Source organism: Cavia porcellus, unplaced genomic scaffold (genome assembly GCF_034190915.1).
Source record: "Cavia porcellus strain 051 isolate PalLab524CR breed Dunkin Hartley unplaced genomic scaffold, mCavPor4.1 scaffold_2, whole genome shotgun sequence".
NCBI lineage: Eukaryota > Metazoa > Chordata > Mammalia > Rodentia > Caviidae > Cavia > Cavia porcellus.
Genome location: NW_026947485.1, coordinates 138,026,440 through 138,041,007, shown reverse-complemented (window position 1 = coordinate 138,041,007; position 14,568 = coordinate 138,026,440).

Below are 14,568 nucleotides of genomic sequence, written 5' to 3'. Positions count from 1 at the left end.
TTCATGGGTAGAGTTAGTCAGATGAGCTGTAGTTATGGCGGAAAGGACCAATCTGTTGCCATTTGTTTTCCAATAGACAAAGAGGCATTATTTTCAGATTGATTAAAACTGGTCACTCAAGCCAAATTCCAGGATGAGGTCATGAAGAGCAGTCACTGTGGAGTTTGCTGCCAAAGGCAACTGAGAGGAGCCCAGCTTTTTTCTGCTAAAGGACATAGTACCAAAAATTCAAATGAAACTCTAAAATTATAATACCTTTCTCCATGTTATCCTGTACATATTAAAATGATAGAGCCAGACAGAGGTCTTAAAATACCAGTCTGATGTTTAGACACTTTAATTTTTGTATAGCACTGAGTTACTGTTAAATATTTATATGCCATTGAGTTTGATAAGGCATTGTTTATTATTCCTGCTATTTTCTTTCCTTTTTTTCTGACAATTGAAAACTTATTTAAAACTTATATAAAGCTATATTTGCAAGCAAAATATTTTAGAAAATGCTTCTTTCTGTACACATGATTTAAGATCATTTTACCATTAAATATTAGAGAACTTTAATACATGATAATTTTTTCCCCTCAGATTTTCTCCTATGCTGTTTAGCCAGCTAGGTGTCAACAAAAACTCAGTGAATGTTTATATTTTTTAAATTGACTGCAGTAATAGACACAGTGCCATTAACCCCTCTCATGCAATCCCCCTTGCTTCAATCATACTTATCCCGTCACTCTTGCCTCTATATCTGAAGCAGTGCTAGAAGTTCTCTTCCATGTTGTCTATAGCTGTGGTTCATGGCTCTTTGCCTCACTATTCTGAATAAATTAAAACATTTATCTTTTACGGTCATTTTGACTTGTTTTTTTTGTTGTTGTTGTTTGGGTTTTTTTGTTTGTTTGTTTTGTTTTTATCGCTACCAGGGATCAAACTCACCACTGCTTGCTTGCAAGGCAGGTGCTTATGCTGCTGAGCTAAATCCCCAGCCCCCAGTCATTTTGACTTTGAAGAAGAGTAAAACGTTGCATGGATCCAGATTCAAAATAAGATGGATAAGGACATGGTGCAATGGTTTTACAAGTCTGTCTTCCCACTGGATGACACTCAGCAGTAGCCTTCACTGTATTTTTTATCACACCTTCAAAAGACACTAAAGAGAACATCTACAGTGCTTTAGAATGTGACAACAATGATAAGCATGTCTGCAGCAAGGGGAAATCTTTCTAGGGAGATTAATGGCAATATGTCTTCTAATACAAATTTTAAAATTTAAACATTCTGATTTAAACATCTATTTAACAATTAAACATCTATTTTGATCATACTGCATATACAACATATGTGTATAGTTCTACAGACCTATCTAGCCAATTAATTGAACTTAACATGAATTCCTAAAACACCTCTTAGACTGGTGATCTAAGCATGCTTCGATAACATCTCACAGACTGAAAACAAATAAAATGGCAATTCTACATGAGAATTCTGAATTTAAAATAATTTTAATTGCAATTCACTTTTAATGCTCATAGCCAGGCATGGTGCTGTATGCCTGTAATCCCAGCACTCAGGAGGCTGAGGTAGAATTGTTGCAAGTTCAAGACCAACCTGGGCTACAAAGAAGCTCAAGGCCAGCCTGAACTGCATAGTAAGACTCTGTCTCCAAAAAACAAAAAATAAAAAAAAAACAAAATCCACTTTTAATATTCATATGATACATAAAAATAAGTAATAAGTTGAAATAGCATTGAACAATTAACACATTTAAATGCAAAATAATTTATTGCTAAAATGAGAAACTTCTTCATGGAATGTTATTAATTTAGAAGGTCTTATTTTAAATGTTATCACTTTTGGACTAAAATTGCCTTTCTCTAGGCAGTAAAGTCCTGAAATTAATATGCATAATTGCTTTTAAGTTGCAACTAATAAAAATCAATTGTGTCTTGAACTGTTGCAAAATTAAAATGAAATAATCTTGATACTTTAAAAGTTTTATTGGCTCTTGAGATACAACTGAAATTGATCCGTCCCACAGATCAGTCTGTGGGCCTTGGCTGGAGAAGGGATGGGGATGAAGGGCTGGGCAAGAGAAAAGAGAGATAGAGACAGGTTGAGATTCCAATCGAGTCTCATTTATTCAGGAAGTGTACATGGCTTATATAGAGTCAAAGGGGACATGGCCTTACAGGATGGGCCAGCTTGGATCTTCTCATATGCAGTGGGCCTATCATACTAGCAGGAAGTCATACGTAGGCCCATAGGTAAGGCCCATAGGTAAGTGGACGTGATGTCAACAAGAAGGGATCATGGGAGATGTAGGCTGAGGCGGGAAGTTGCTCACGTCATGTGCACTGTAGGCAAGGAGAGGATCATGGGAAATGTAGGCTGACACACAAAATGCCCTCAGGTGGGAGGGACAGGGCAGCAGCAGCCATTCTGAGCTCCCTACATAAAATAAACAAGTTTTAAAACAACTGGGAAAGTTCTACCTATGTTCTTTATAACTTACATGTGAGGAAAACTGTTGGTAATCTAAGGAAATGTTTTCATAGGGTGTGTTATAAAGTCATTAAGCACTGCACTCAAAATAATATGAAATAATATGGGAAATAGTTATGGAAGAACTATTAGGTATAAAAATAAATTATTAGGTTTTATTTTTTCTCCAAAAGAAGTTATACTGAGGTAGAAAAATAATGAGTCTCACTGTTGGAAACCTCAAGAAAGACATATTTGCTGCCTCTTGGTCTAATACTGTAATGTTAATAGTGAAGTAAACATAGCATTGTAAACATCACTCCAAAGTTCCTCTAGTGTGGCATTTATTTGAAACCCACATGTAAAAGCAAGGTGTGCTCATGCATGCTTGTAATCCCAGCACTTGGGAAGCTGAGACAAGAGGATCACAGTAGTTCAAGGCCAGCCTAAGCTATATACCAAGACCCTGTAGCCAAAGAAAGAAGAAAGAAGGAAAGAAAGAAAGAAAGACATATGTGTTAACTACTTCTCCTTCCCGTTTCTCCCCAGATGCCAGATTTAGCGAGTGTGTGGAATGAGTTGGACTCTGTGGGATGCAGGCAGGAAGCACCTTCATTTTTCTCGCACTTTGATCTTTAGATAGCTTCTGTCAGCTCTCCCTTCTCTGCCCCGGATGATAGCTTAAGCAAATCCCATAGATTTCTAGTCTCTTTCAGATATTAAAAGGTTTTATTTTCAGGCACAATATTAATGAGTCCAGTGAGATAAAAATGAAAACTTTGATCTCTCCAGCTGCTGTCTGTCACATCCCACAGCCCAACAGAGGGACAGGGAAATGGTCTGCTCGGCGCCTTCACACCTCCCTCCCTCGGCTCCTCCACCTTTCTTCTCCCCTCTCAGTGTGCCCTTGGCTCCTCCATGCTTGATGAAGTTAGCAGGGAGAAGTTAGGTAAGGGACGCAGATTGGACCAAACGGGGGCAGTTATTATGGACTCCGGCATGGTACTGAATATGGCTTCTTTTTTAGGAGGTCTTTGAGGATTCTGCCTTCAACATACATACATGACCATATGTGCTCTGATGTGGGAAATTTGCTCCCCAGATAAATGCTTCCTCCTACTTCTTAAGGCTTGTTCCTGATGGGGGTGCACAAGGAGGCTCTTTGGGCAAGGGTGACCATCCTGGTCCCTGCAGCTCTGGAGATTGACCTCTCCTTGAGGAACATATGTCCAGCATAGCCTCAATTGAAGTCTCTCACTTTCCCCTGCTTCAAAGTTTGTAGGCAAATTCTGAACCATGGGAATCTTAGATCAAAACCTTCTGAGAACCTTTCCCAACCTCCAATTCAGTGCTATTGCTTCTTAAGTGTTTACAGAGACCTAGCACATGTGTCTTAGTCACGTTTCTTGTTGTTGAGACAAAATATCCAACACCCAATACCCCTCCCAGGAGGGAAGATTTATTTGGCTTTCAGTTTGTAGCAGTTTCATCTCACAGTTGGCTGTCGGCAAAGCAAGGTGGCATGGCAGAGAAGCATCACGGAAGAGAAGCATGGCAGAGAAGCATCACGGAAGAGAAACAGTTCATGGTGAGCTGAAGGAAGCAAAGAGGCAAGAACAACACTCTCTTTCTGTCCTTGTATTATAACCGCCCTTAGGACAAGTAACAATCACACTGAGGGTGGAGCATCGTTAATCCTCGCATCACACCATATATCAATCCCAGCATCACATCCTTAATCTCAGGGTTGTACACTCTATATCCAGCCACCTCTGATTGTATTAGGCTTTTGAGGATCCCCAGATAGAAGCCATAACACTCTGCATCAGAAGAAAGAGTAGAGAACACATCTCCGTCTCTCACTATGGGGTTAGAGGCTGAACCGCAAAGGTCAGTGCTCACTCCACTTCCAAAAATTCTTCTTGCTCAATTCTTCACTAAACCTAGAAGAGGAGCAGAGCAGATTTCTTATTAAGTTGTATAAAAGAGGCCTACCATCTCATTTTAGAAATGGGAGTACTTACTATTATTCTCAAGTTTTTGGCCTCAATTGAAATTAAGAAAAATCCTGTTTTATGTGATATTATCTTTTCACTAACAAATAATTTTCCTTTCCTGCCTCTGCTCAGTGCCAATGGATTCCCCTGAGAAACAAATGGCAAGTCAGCTTCAAAAACTTTTCATCTTCTACTCAATCATTCCAAGACCATAAAGAGGCTTTTAGAATGCACTACAGAAATGCTCACATCAGTCTGTTTTCTGCAGTGACTCATATCTGAGATTCAGAAAGGACCAGGCTTGTCTCCTGAGCTGGTAGGGCAGGAGTTGGGCTAGGGGTTGCTTTGTTTTGGTGGTTGACAAAGAGAAGCAGATGCCCATGTCCTGGAGGGAAGCAAATGTCGTGATAGAACATGGTACAATCTAAATGATGTCCCCTTTGGCCAGTCCCATGACTTGGGTTTGAGTCCTACAGAGAAAGTGGCTGCAGGCTGACACCAGAGAAGCTCTTTGCATAAAGGACTCTGACAGTGTGAGACATGAGGATGCAGCCAGTGCTGCTTCTGTGCCCAAAGGAGGAGGAGACCGCTCCTCAGTGAAGGGCAGGGCACGGGGTGCCTCCTGGACTCTAAGAACTCAGGAAAGAGCAGGACAGCTGGTGACTGCAGCTCTCGGGGATAACAGCAACATCTGCAACCAGCTGACTCTCGGTGGCTCTCTGTAACAAGTCAAGCATCTCTGGATGATATCTAGCCTCCCTCCAAATGTAGCTCTTTGTGTTTAACCAGTTCAGTCAAGTAGAGGGAAAACAGAAAAGCTTCAATAAAACTTCTCTTTGGGAAAGTAGAGAACACAATACCCTTGCTGGACAGAAATAGCATGGTCTCCATGCTTTGGCATTTCCTGATCTACCTGCCAGCTGCTCCAGCTTCTGTCCCTTTACCCTTATGGGAAATTACACTCATTTCCATGAACACTGGTTCTCTTTCTGAAGCTCTCCCATGAGACCTCCAAGAACCACAGTAAAGATTATGGCTGTTTTTCTAGTGGTCATGTCTCTCTGCAACTACTTTCTGCTGGTGCAGATTCTGGGGGTTTAATGAGGTTGAGCTATCAAGACTATTGAGACACATCCTTAGAGTTTGTGTGAACTGAACAAATTTGGTAGGTTTCTACCGGTAGACTGATGGACTGGGAATTGTTGCCTTAGACCCACTGAAGTTTTAAGCTTTCTGTGTGGATTTGACCTTTGAAATGCTTTATCTTATCAATGGTCCCATACTTGATATTCTCTTGGCTTTTGCCTTAGGGCAACTTAAAATAATACACTGAAGTAGGCAGTAACCATTACTCTGCTCCTTCTCCATAGCCACATCCAAGGTGACATTCACAGTGAGCTGGATTATCCCTGTTGCTTGAATAGGATAGGACTGGATGTACTTGGGGAAGGTTCAAGGAACCAGGTTCCTCCTGGGTCCCACAGTGGAGACACTGTGGCCTCTGCATTCTCTTGCACAATTAGATTGAGAAGAAATGTTTTTCTCCAGATATTACATAATCCGATTTTTTTTTTAATTAAATGAAGTACTATAGTTAGAGTAAGCTCTCAGCAAATTGTGTCATCTCCTTTCTATAAGGGGCCATTTGTTAGGACACTATTGTGAGTCAGATGGCTTATTAGTATTTATTATACCTAGGTTGATTAGCTTCTGTGCTGTATGTAACTGTATATCATGTTCAGAGCCAACTACATAATTTACAGAAGCAGAACAAAATTCACAGCTCCTTTTTTCAAAGAAAAGAAAAATTGTTCTGCCAAAGACATTAAAATATAAAGATATTTTCCTTTCTTCTGTAGTCTCAATTTGCCCTATGTTTTCAAAATTCTATTTAATATTAATTTAGGCAAAGAAAAATAAAATTTGAGATGGTATTGCTATATTTTATGACCATTAATTTTGACTGTCAACTTGACTGGATTGAAAATGCCTAAAAACTAGTAAAGTACAATTCTGGGTCTTGTGAAAGTGTGACCTCGGGACTGTGACTGGGGGCCCCTTCCTCTCTGGTGTGCTTCCTTTACTGGCTTCTTGGCACAATGAATAGAGCATTTTTATTCTCGCACACTCTTCCACCATGATGCTCCCACCTGAGAGCCCTCTGGCCACGGACCAAATGCACTGAAACTGTGAGCTAAATTAAATCTCTCCTCCTTTGAGTTGTGAGTGTCGGGTTTTGTGTCCCAGCAAAGAAAAACTGACTAATACAGTTGCCAGGCTGGTCTCAAACTCCTGGGCTCAAGTGATTTTCTGGTCTCAGCCTCATAAGTGTTAGGACTATAGGAACTCACCGCTGTGCCCAGTGCTTAAAAATCTATATTGTGCAAGGCCAGTTTTGAAGGCAAATAGATAAATATCTAACTTGTATGTAAATCACTGAACTTACACAATTCGTAATTCATAACCCATATGTGCGTATATATTTTATTCTCTCCAAAAACAGTAGAAGTATCACACAAAAGTAATTCAACTGCCTTTTTTTCTGTCATTACTGGCTTGTTTTATGGGGTTTTGTTATTGTTGTTGATTTGTTGTTGGTTTGTTTGTTTGTTGCATTTTGCAGTACTAGATGTTAAACTCAAAGTAAGATAAACTACATCCTCACATCTTTTCAACTCTTTGTCAATAGTCCTTTTTAAATTTTCTTCTAAAAATCATCCAAATTCAGGGTGCTATTTTCTATTTTAATTAGGATTCTAATTATTACAAATTATATCTTTCCTAGTTAAACAAGTATATAGATGTTTATTCTGTTAAGTTATACAGTATCATGAAAAGTTGCATGAGCTATTTTAGAAATATCACATTTATATTCTATAGTAGATAAGCTATTGAATCACTTGTGGGTTATAATTATCATATAGCCAAATATATTATTATCCATGTTATTTTTACAAGATAAAGGTCATATAAATGTTTGCAAGTAACAGAAGGGTGCCATGAGATGAATGATGTACCACTGGAATTCGTGATAGATATATTACTATTTCTTCCATTTTACAACTGGAGAAAATGAAGTACAGAAAGATTAAGTGGCTTGACTATGGCCAAAACAATTAATAAGTGGCCACATAATTAATAAGATCTGGGTTCTGAACCCAAGAACTCTGGCTCAAAAGCCTGGAATCTGAATATCACCTACTGGTCCTCTGGGAAATACCAGGAAATAGCTGGGCTTCAGGCACATTAGTCAGGCATAGTGCAAATTCTGGAAACCTCAGATCCTAATTTTGAAACCACATGGTGTGCTGTAGTTTCTCATAGCTAAAGAAACAGGCAATTTTGGAGTTGAGAAAACTCATATCTCTTGAAAAACCACAGCATTCTATGACTCTTAGAAACTAATCAACATACACAGATTGCATTACTTTTTCTTTATGTTTCCACAAGGCTGTGAACACACACCTGCTATGGCTCCTATTACAATATTGTAACTGTTTTTATATGTCTGTCTTATAGTCTGTGAGCTCTTCAAAGAAAAGAAATCATATCTTCTTCATCTCTGCTAATGCTCTATAATTTAGATCATTTAATTAAAGACTAATTAAGACTTGATCTACAAATACCAATCTAATCATATCTTAATTTAGCCTTTCCCAATGTAGGTGAATTTCTATTGGGTTTGTCATTGGCCATTACATACTTTAGGGACCAATTAGTATTTTCACTCCTATCAATACTGAGAGAAACATTAAGATCTAATACAAATATACATTAAAAACTAAACACGAGAAAAATATAAAAATAATAACAAACAACAAAAAGAAAAAAATTCTGATATTTCTAAATTGAGCTTTAGAAACATGAATTAAAAGAAGGGATTTTAGGGGCTGGGGATTTAGCTCAGCGGCATAAACGCCTGCCTTGCAAGCAGGCAGTCGTGAGTTCGATCCCTGGTACCGATAAAAAGGAAAAAGACAAAAAAAAAAAAAAAAAAAAAAAAAAGAAGGGATTTTAGTTAATTATGTTCTGAAAATGTGCTGGCTTACATCCAGTTCTCTCAGCCCTTTTAACTACAGTTCTCTTCCAAGGCCAGGGACACACACAGGTCCCATGATCCTTTTATCTGAAGGAACACAGAAGTTGCTATCCTGTTGTTCTCCCATTCAGCTCAGAAAATCAAGTCTACATTAGCTCTCTGGATGCATTACTTTCATGTGACAGGTTTCTGCTCTGCCTCTCCAAGCAAGGAAAATATTATCAAGATGTTTACCCTATCTCATTTCCTCTTCCTTCAACATTACAATGGGGTAAGGAGAGTGTGGGAAGAGAGCTTGGGCTGAGTAATTGTGACTGTTCTGTGTTGCTGTATTTTGTCCTTGAGTGAAATGCCTCGGACATGTGGTGAATTCCCTCCATCAAGCCATATGCTTATCTATATTTGTCTCTCCTAGATAGAGGGGCATCCCTTCAACAACATTCACACAGTAAATGCTGTCTGGATGCCAACTTTGTGTCAAACACACACCAGAGACAAGATCAGAGAAAGTCCTTACTTTGGAGTAGTTTAAAATCTGTTAGGAAAACAAGATATTCACTTAGAGTAAACAATGAATAATATAGGAAAGAACGTGTGACAATTTTCTAAAATTATACATTTAGTTTTGAAATCAAGTGTAGATTCACATGCACTATAAAAGGATACAGCTTAGCAAAGCATTTGCCTAAGATGCATGAGGCCTGGGTTCAATCCCCAGGAGGGAAGGAAGAGAGAAAGGGAGGAAGGGAGACGGGAGGGGAAGGGAAGGAGAGGGAAGAAAGAGACAGACAGACATACAGTGAGACAGAGACAGAGAGACAGAGAGAGAAACTCTTTAACTAGGTGTCTCCCAAAAGTAACATCTTACCAATATACAATATCAAAATCAGTTGATTTTGACATTGATACAGTTAAAATATGGAACATTTCCATTCTTTATATGATCAGGAGGCTCCTCCAAGTTGCCCTTTTGTAGACAAATTGGTTTTCTCCCTGATATTAACCCCTTCTGGCAATTGCTAATTTATTCTCTATACTACAAAAATGTCATTTCAATGGAATTATAGTGTGTGACATCTTGTGACTGGCTTTTCTCATTTGTCACAATTGTCTGGAGATTCATCCAGGTCATTATGTGTATGAATGGCCCCCTTTTTTTTTATTGTGGAATGGAATTCTGTGTTGTGAGTATACCACAGCATGTTTAGCCATTCACCTATTAAATAACATTTCAATTGTTTCCAGCTTCAGGCTATTACTATAAATAAAATTGCTGCCAATATTCATATACACATGGGTTGGGGGAAGCAGCACCCCACCCCCATGTATACACAGGTTGCCATCAAGGAGCTTCCTGCAGACAACCAGCTCAGGCTGGGAAAAGCAGCAGCCACCGCACACCAGCACACCCACTGGCCACCATCGCGTACCCCTACCCAGCACTGGCCGAGAGAACAAGGTAGTCATGCCTCAGAGAAATCACAGCCAATGCTGGAAGTGCCTGGGACCCCACTTATCCTGCTTATACAGAAGAACCTAGGAAAATGTCAAGAGCATCACTCAGAATAGTTTCCCTGCCCTAAAACTCTCTGTGAAGCATGTTGGCCTTGGAGAAGCCTATGTATACATTGGGGGAGGAAGTATACAGGACATCTTTCTAACTTTCTCTCAGTTTTTCTCTGAATCTAGAACTGCTCTAAAAAGAAAATGAAGTCTTTATAATAAAAACCTACTGTGTTCTATCTGTTCATTCCTCCCTTCTCCCAACCCCTAGTAACCATTCACAGTGGTGTTAATTTGCATTCCCCTAATGGCTAATGATGTTGAGTATCCTTTTATGTTTATTGGATACTTGCATATCTTCTTTAGTGAAAATTCTCTCCAATTTATTTTGCTGATAATGGATTGTTTGCTTTCTTCACTGTTGAGTTCTAAGAAGTTCCTCGGAAAAGTACAACTATGCCATCTCCCTGAAAATGAAACTAAAATTCTGAGTATGGATTAAATGTCCACAGGAAAGTAGTTTGAGTCATTAAAGACTGATATATTAGATGTAGTTTTGAGTCCATTAATTCATTCAGCAAATTTTTTTTGGGTACCAAGGATCAAACTCGCGACCTCACACTTGCCAGGCAGCCACTTATGCCACTGAGCTAAATCCCCGGCCAACAACTGTATATTGCATGGCATGTTTGCCAGGGTTCCACCAGAGAAACAGAGACTAAATTTATAAATAAGAATAGGAAAAAGAGGAAAAATAAGAATGCACTTGCAAGAGAACAGAGAAGGGGCAGTTTGGAAATGAACCTCTGGACTGGAGAGAAGACCAACATGACTAGAATGGAGAGCTCGTGTTAGAGGAAGATGGAGACAACAATCTAAGAATGTTTCACTTGCATGGTAAATAGTACCTTTTAGGTATTCAGTTAAGAAGTTGAGCTACTTTGCTTTATTTACTCCTTACAGATCTTTGAGCTAAGTACTATCCTGGCATTCATATTTTACAAATAAAGAAGTTGAAGCTCAAAAAGTTCATGTATTTAGTAAACACTGAAACTTTGTTTATTCGTTTGTTTTTGAGACGGGGTCTTACTATGTATTGCAGTCTGTTTTTGATCACATTGCATAGCCCAGGCTGACCTCAAACTTGTGGTGATCCTCCTGCCTCAGCTTCCAAAGTGCTGGGACTACAGGCATGCATCACCACTCTCAGCTTACAACATCTTTTTGACACATCAGATCACAATTTTAGTCACTAGAGTTTACTACGAGATAAGATAATGAACTCAGATTATGTGCTCCTGTGCCATGGATGATGAGTAAAGTAATAAAATTCATGCTAAAGGAAGACTGACCTTTTAGTAGGGAGCAGAATCCACTAACACTGGGAGAATGAGATTGGTGCCCCGCTCTAAAAGCCCTGCTTTCCCAGTTTTACACTTAATTTATTCATTCAACAAATGTTTATTACATGAACTGTTTGTGAAGGTTTCACCAAAGAAACAGAACGTACAGGAAAAACATAGATACAAATACAGATATTACATAGGCAGGAGTTGAAACTGCAGGCCTAAAGGAGAATTTCTTCTTCAGGAAAACTTCAGATCTGGTCTTCATGTTTTCAAGTGATTTGATCAGGCCCATCCACATTATTGAGAATAATCTTCACTTAAACAAGATTATTTTTAGCTATTAACCATATCTACAAAATACCTTCATAACAACTTTTAGGCTTGTGTCTGGTTGAAGATCTGGGCTCTAGAGCCTAGCTGAGCTGACAAAAACAACTGACCATCTCACATTGTCCACTATTACCTAAATAGTTGCCTACTTCCTGCCCTCCTGGAGTTTATAATCTAGTGGTTTGAGAATATTAGATACTGCAGCAATCTAAGCACAGATAGGGAAGAAACAAAATTATATGATGCTCATGCAGTAAAAGCACAAGATAGGTAAGGGCAACGTTGCTAAGTATAATCTGTGTGACTCACTTCAACTTGGGACACAAATGCTGCCCCCTCTCTTTGCTTTCACTGACCAGAAATACACAGTAGTAGAAAGTCCCATATCTTGTGATGTTCCTGCCCTTAAATTTCCCAAGGTCCCCAAAAGTTTAGCTCAAAAATCCAACTTTCAAACATCAAATAATGAAAACACCAAAGAGACTAATCAGCCCAGCAGCAGCCTTGAGTTTCAGCCTCCATCACAGCCTCTGCCACGTGAAGGTGCTAACAACACTGTCCTGTGCAGTAAGGTGCCACCTCCGTAGGGTGGTGCGATGTGCCCGCAGTGCCAGGCCAGCTCCCTGCCCAGCCCACAGTGCTGCTCCATCACATACCCCAGAGGTTACAGCTTCCTTACCCTGAAGACTGCTGTACCGCAGCCCGGGAGCCCAGTGCACTATGGCCACAGCTGAGAACTTCTAGGAAGTTGTTAAATAGCTTGTTTAAATTTATAAATGGTTTGCTTTGTTTTGTTTTTGTTTTTGTGGTGTTAGGAATCAAACTTGGGGCCTTGCACACACTAGATAAGTGCTCTACCACTGAGCTACATTCCCCAGCCCCAGGGAAAGTTTTGAGAAGTATTATATGAGTAACTTCTGGATCAATAACCCTTGGCTACAAGGATTAATAGCCAGACAAAAGTCCATTCAAGGCTGGATAAGTAGTTGCTGTACAAATGTTTTTGCATAAGTATTGTTTGTTTGTTTGTTTGGTTTTTTTTTATCAAACAGGGTCTCAACATTTAGTTCAGGCTGGCCTGGATTCACTATGTGGCCCAAGATATCCTCACACTTGTGACAGTCTTCTGCCTCAGCCTCCCAAGTGCTGGGATTACTGGTGCATGCCCAGCTACAGAAGTATTTTTTGTGTTAAGCAGTTCAAGGTTCTGGCAGAGTCTCCCACGGCTTTTGTTATTGACTATATGGGCACGAGATGCTCTACTTCAGTGCTCTGAGCTATATTGCTAGGGTTTAACTTCATTTTTATTCTGATAATTTCCACAAGGCTAATTAAAACTGTTCAGAAGAGGAGCCATCAAGAGAATAGAGAACTGATGGTGAAAGTGATGGATAAAAGAGGTGGGAGAGGAAACAAAAATAAAGGTGACTGTTAACAAAACCACAACTATCTTGTATACAGGCTATTGTGTTTTCAGTACTCAGGAGAGTACTTGGTACCCAGAAATATTTAGGAGCTAGATATGCAGCTCAGTGATAAAGTGTGTGTTTAGCATGTGTGAGGACCCTGGTTCAATTTATACATAAAAAGACTAAATATTAGGCAAAGTAATAAAGAACCATTTTCTAATACATGAGATACCAATGAGAATGGAGAACAAAAAAGAGACTGATTTGTTGTGGTTTATGTCTGTGGCCGCCAGGCCTCATGAGTTTGCATTGTGCATTTGTGATGGTTCATTGTGTGGTGCTTGGACTGATGGTTTCAGTGCTCCACCCACATAGGGTGGAGCCAAGATGTAAGGTAAGGGCAGGAAGAAGGTGTGTCTCACTCTCTTGCTGGTTTCTGCCATGCTGTTTGCAGCCGCCATGAACTGCAGCCCAGCCATGCCACCCTGCCTTGGAACCAAGTGAGTATGGACTGAAATCTCCAAAAACTGTAAGAAATAAACCTTTCCTTTCTCAACTTGGGCTTCAGATATTTTGTCTCAGGAAGGAATAAAAAGTAACTAAGACATGATTTGAGCAAACAGAAGATATTAAAATTTTAATTATAAACTTCTGTCCTGTACTAACCCTTGGAATCAAAACACATTACAAGTAAGAGAAACCTTAAAAATTATGTAGTCTACCTCTACTTCATAGATGAGGAAATTGGGGTGCAGAGCTATTGTATTTGTGACTTGAACTATTTACATTGAAAATACCTTGTATTACTATGGCAAGTAATTTTCTGCATTGCAATGAAAATACTCTTAAATCATCAAGTTTCTTACCAATTCTTTTTCATCCTCTAAGAAAAGTACCACTTGGGGTTTCTTTTTGTTAAAAACAATACCGATTATTGCTGAACTACAGTACTAAAGAGGGAAAGCTATAATTAGAGGAAGAGAAACAATAAAAGATGAATTTCATGACAATAATTTGGGGTCACCACCTAGAACCCAGACCCCCTTTGAAGGAGGGTAGGGTAGTGTGTAGGGTGTTGGATATAACTCTGAGAGCTCAGGAAAGACAACAGGCCCAGGACTACCCTCAAGATTCCAATCAGATGATGGTATTGTTGTGGTATATCAGTTTAACAACAATCAGATTCAGTCCAAAGCAAATATTTTCATGACTCATTTCTGACATCCTTGCTGGGACTTGGCAGCAAACACCCCTGGGTAAGGCCCAAAGTGAATCCTTAAAGAACAGTGTCTATTGTAAGAATAACAGGGCACAAACCACCAGGTGGACCACAGGAGAGGGCTCCCAGCTGGAAAACCCTGCTGCTACAACTGGGGCTTGCAGAGCCTAACAGCAAAACCTTCTTATTAAACAACTAAAAAAAAAAAAAAAAAAAAGAATAAAAGTCATCTTCTGAAATATTG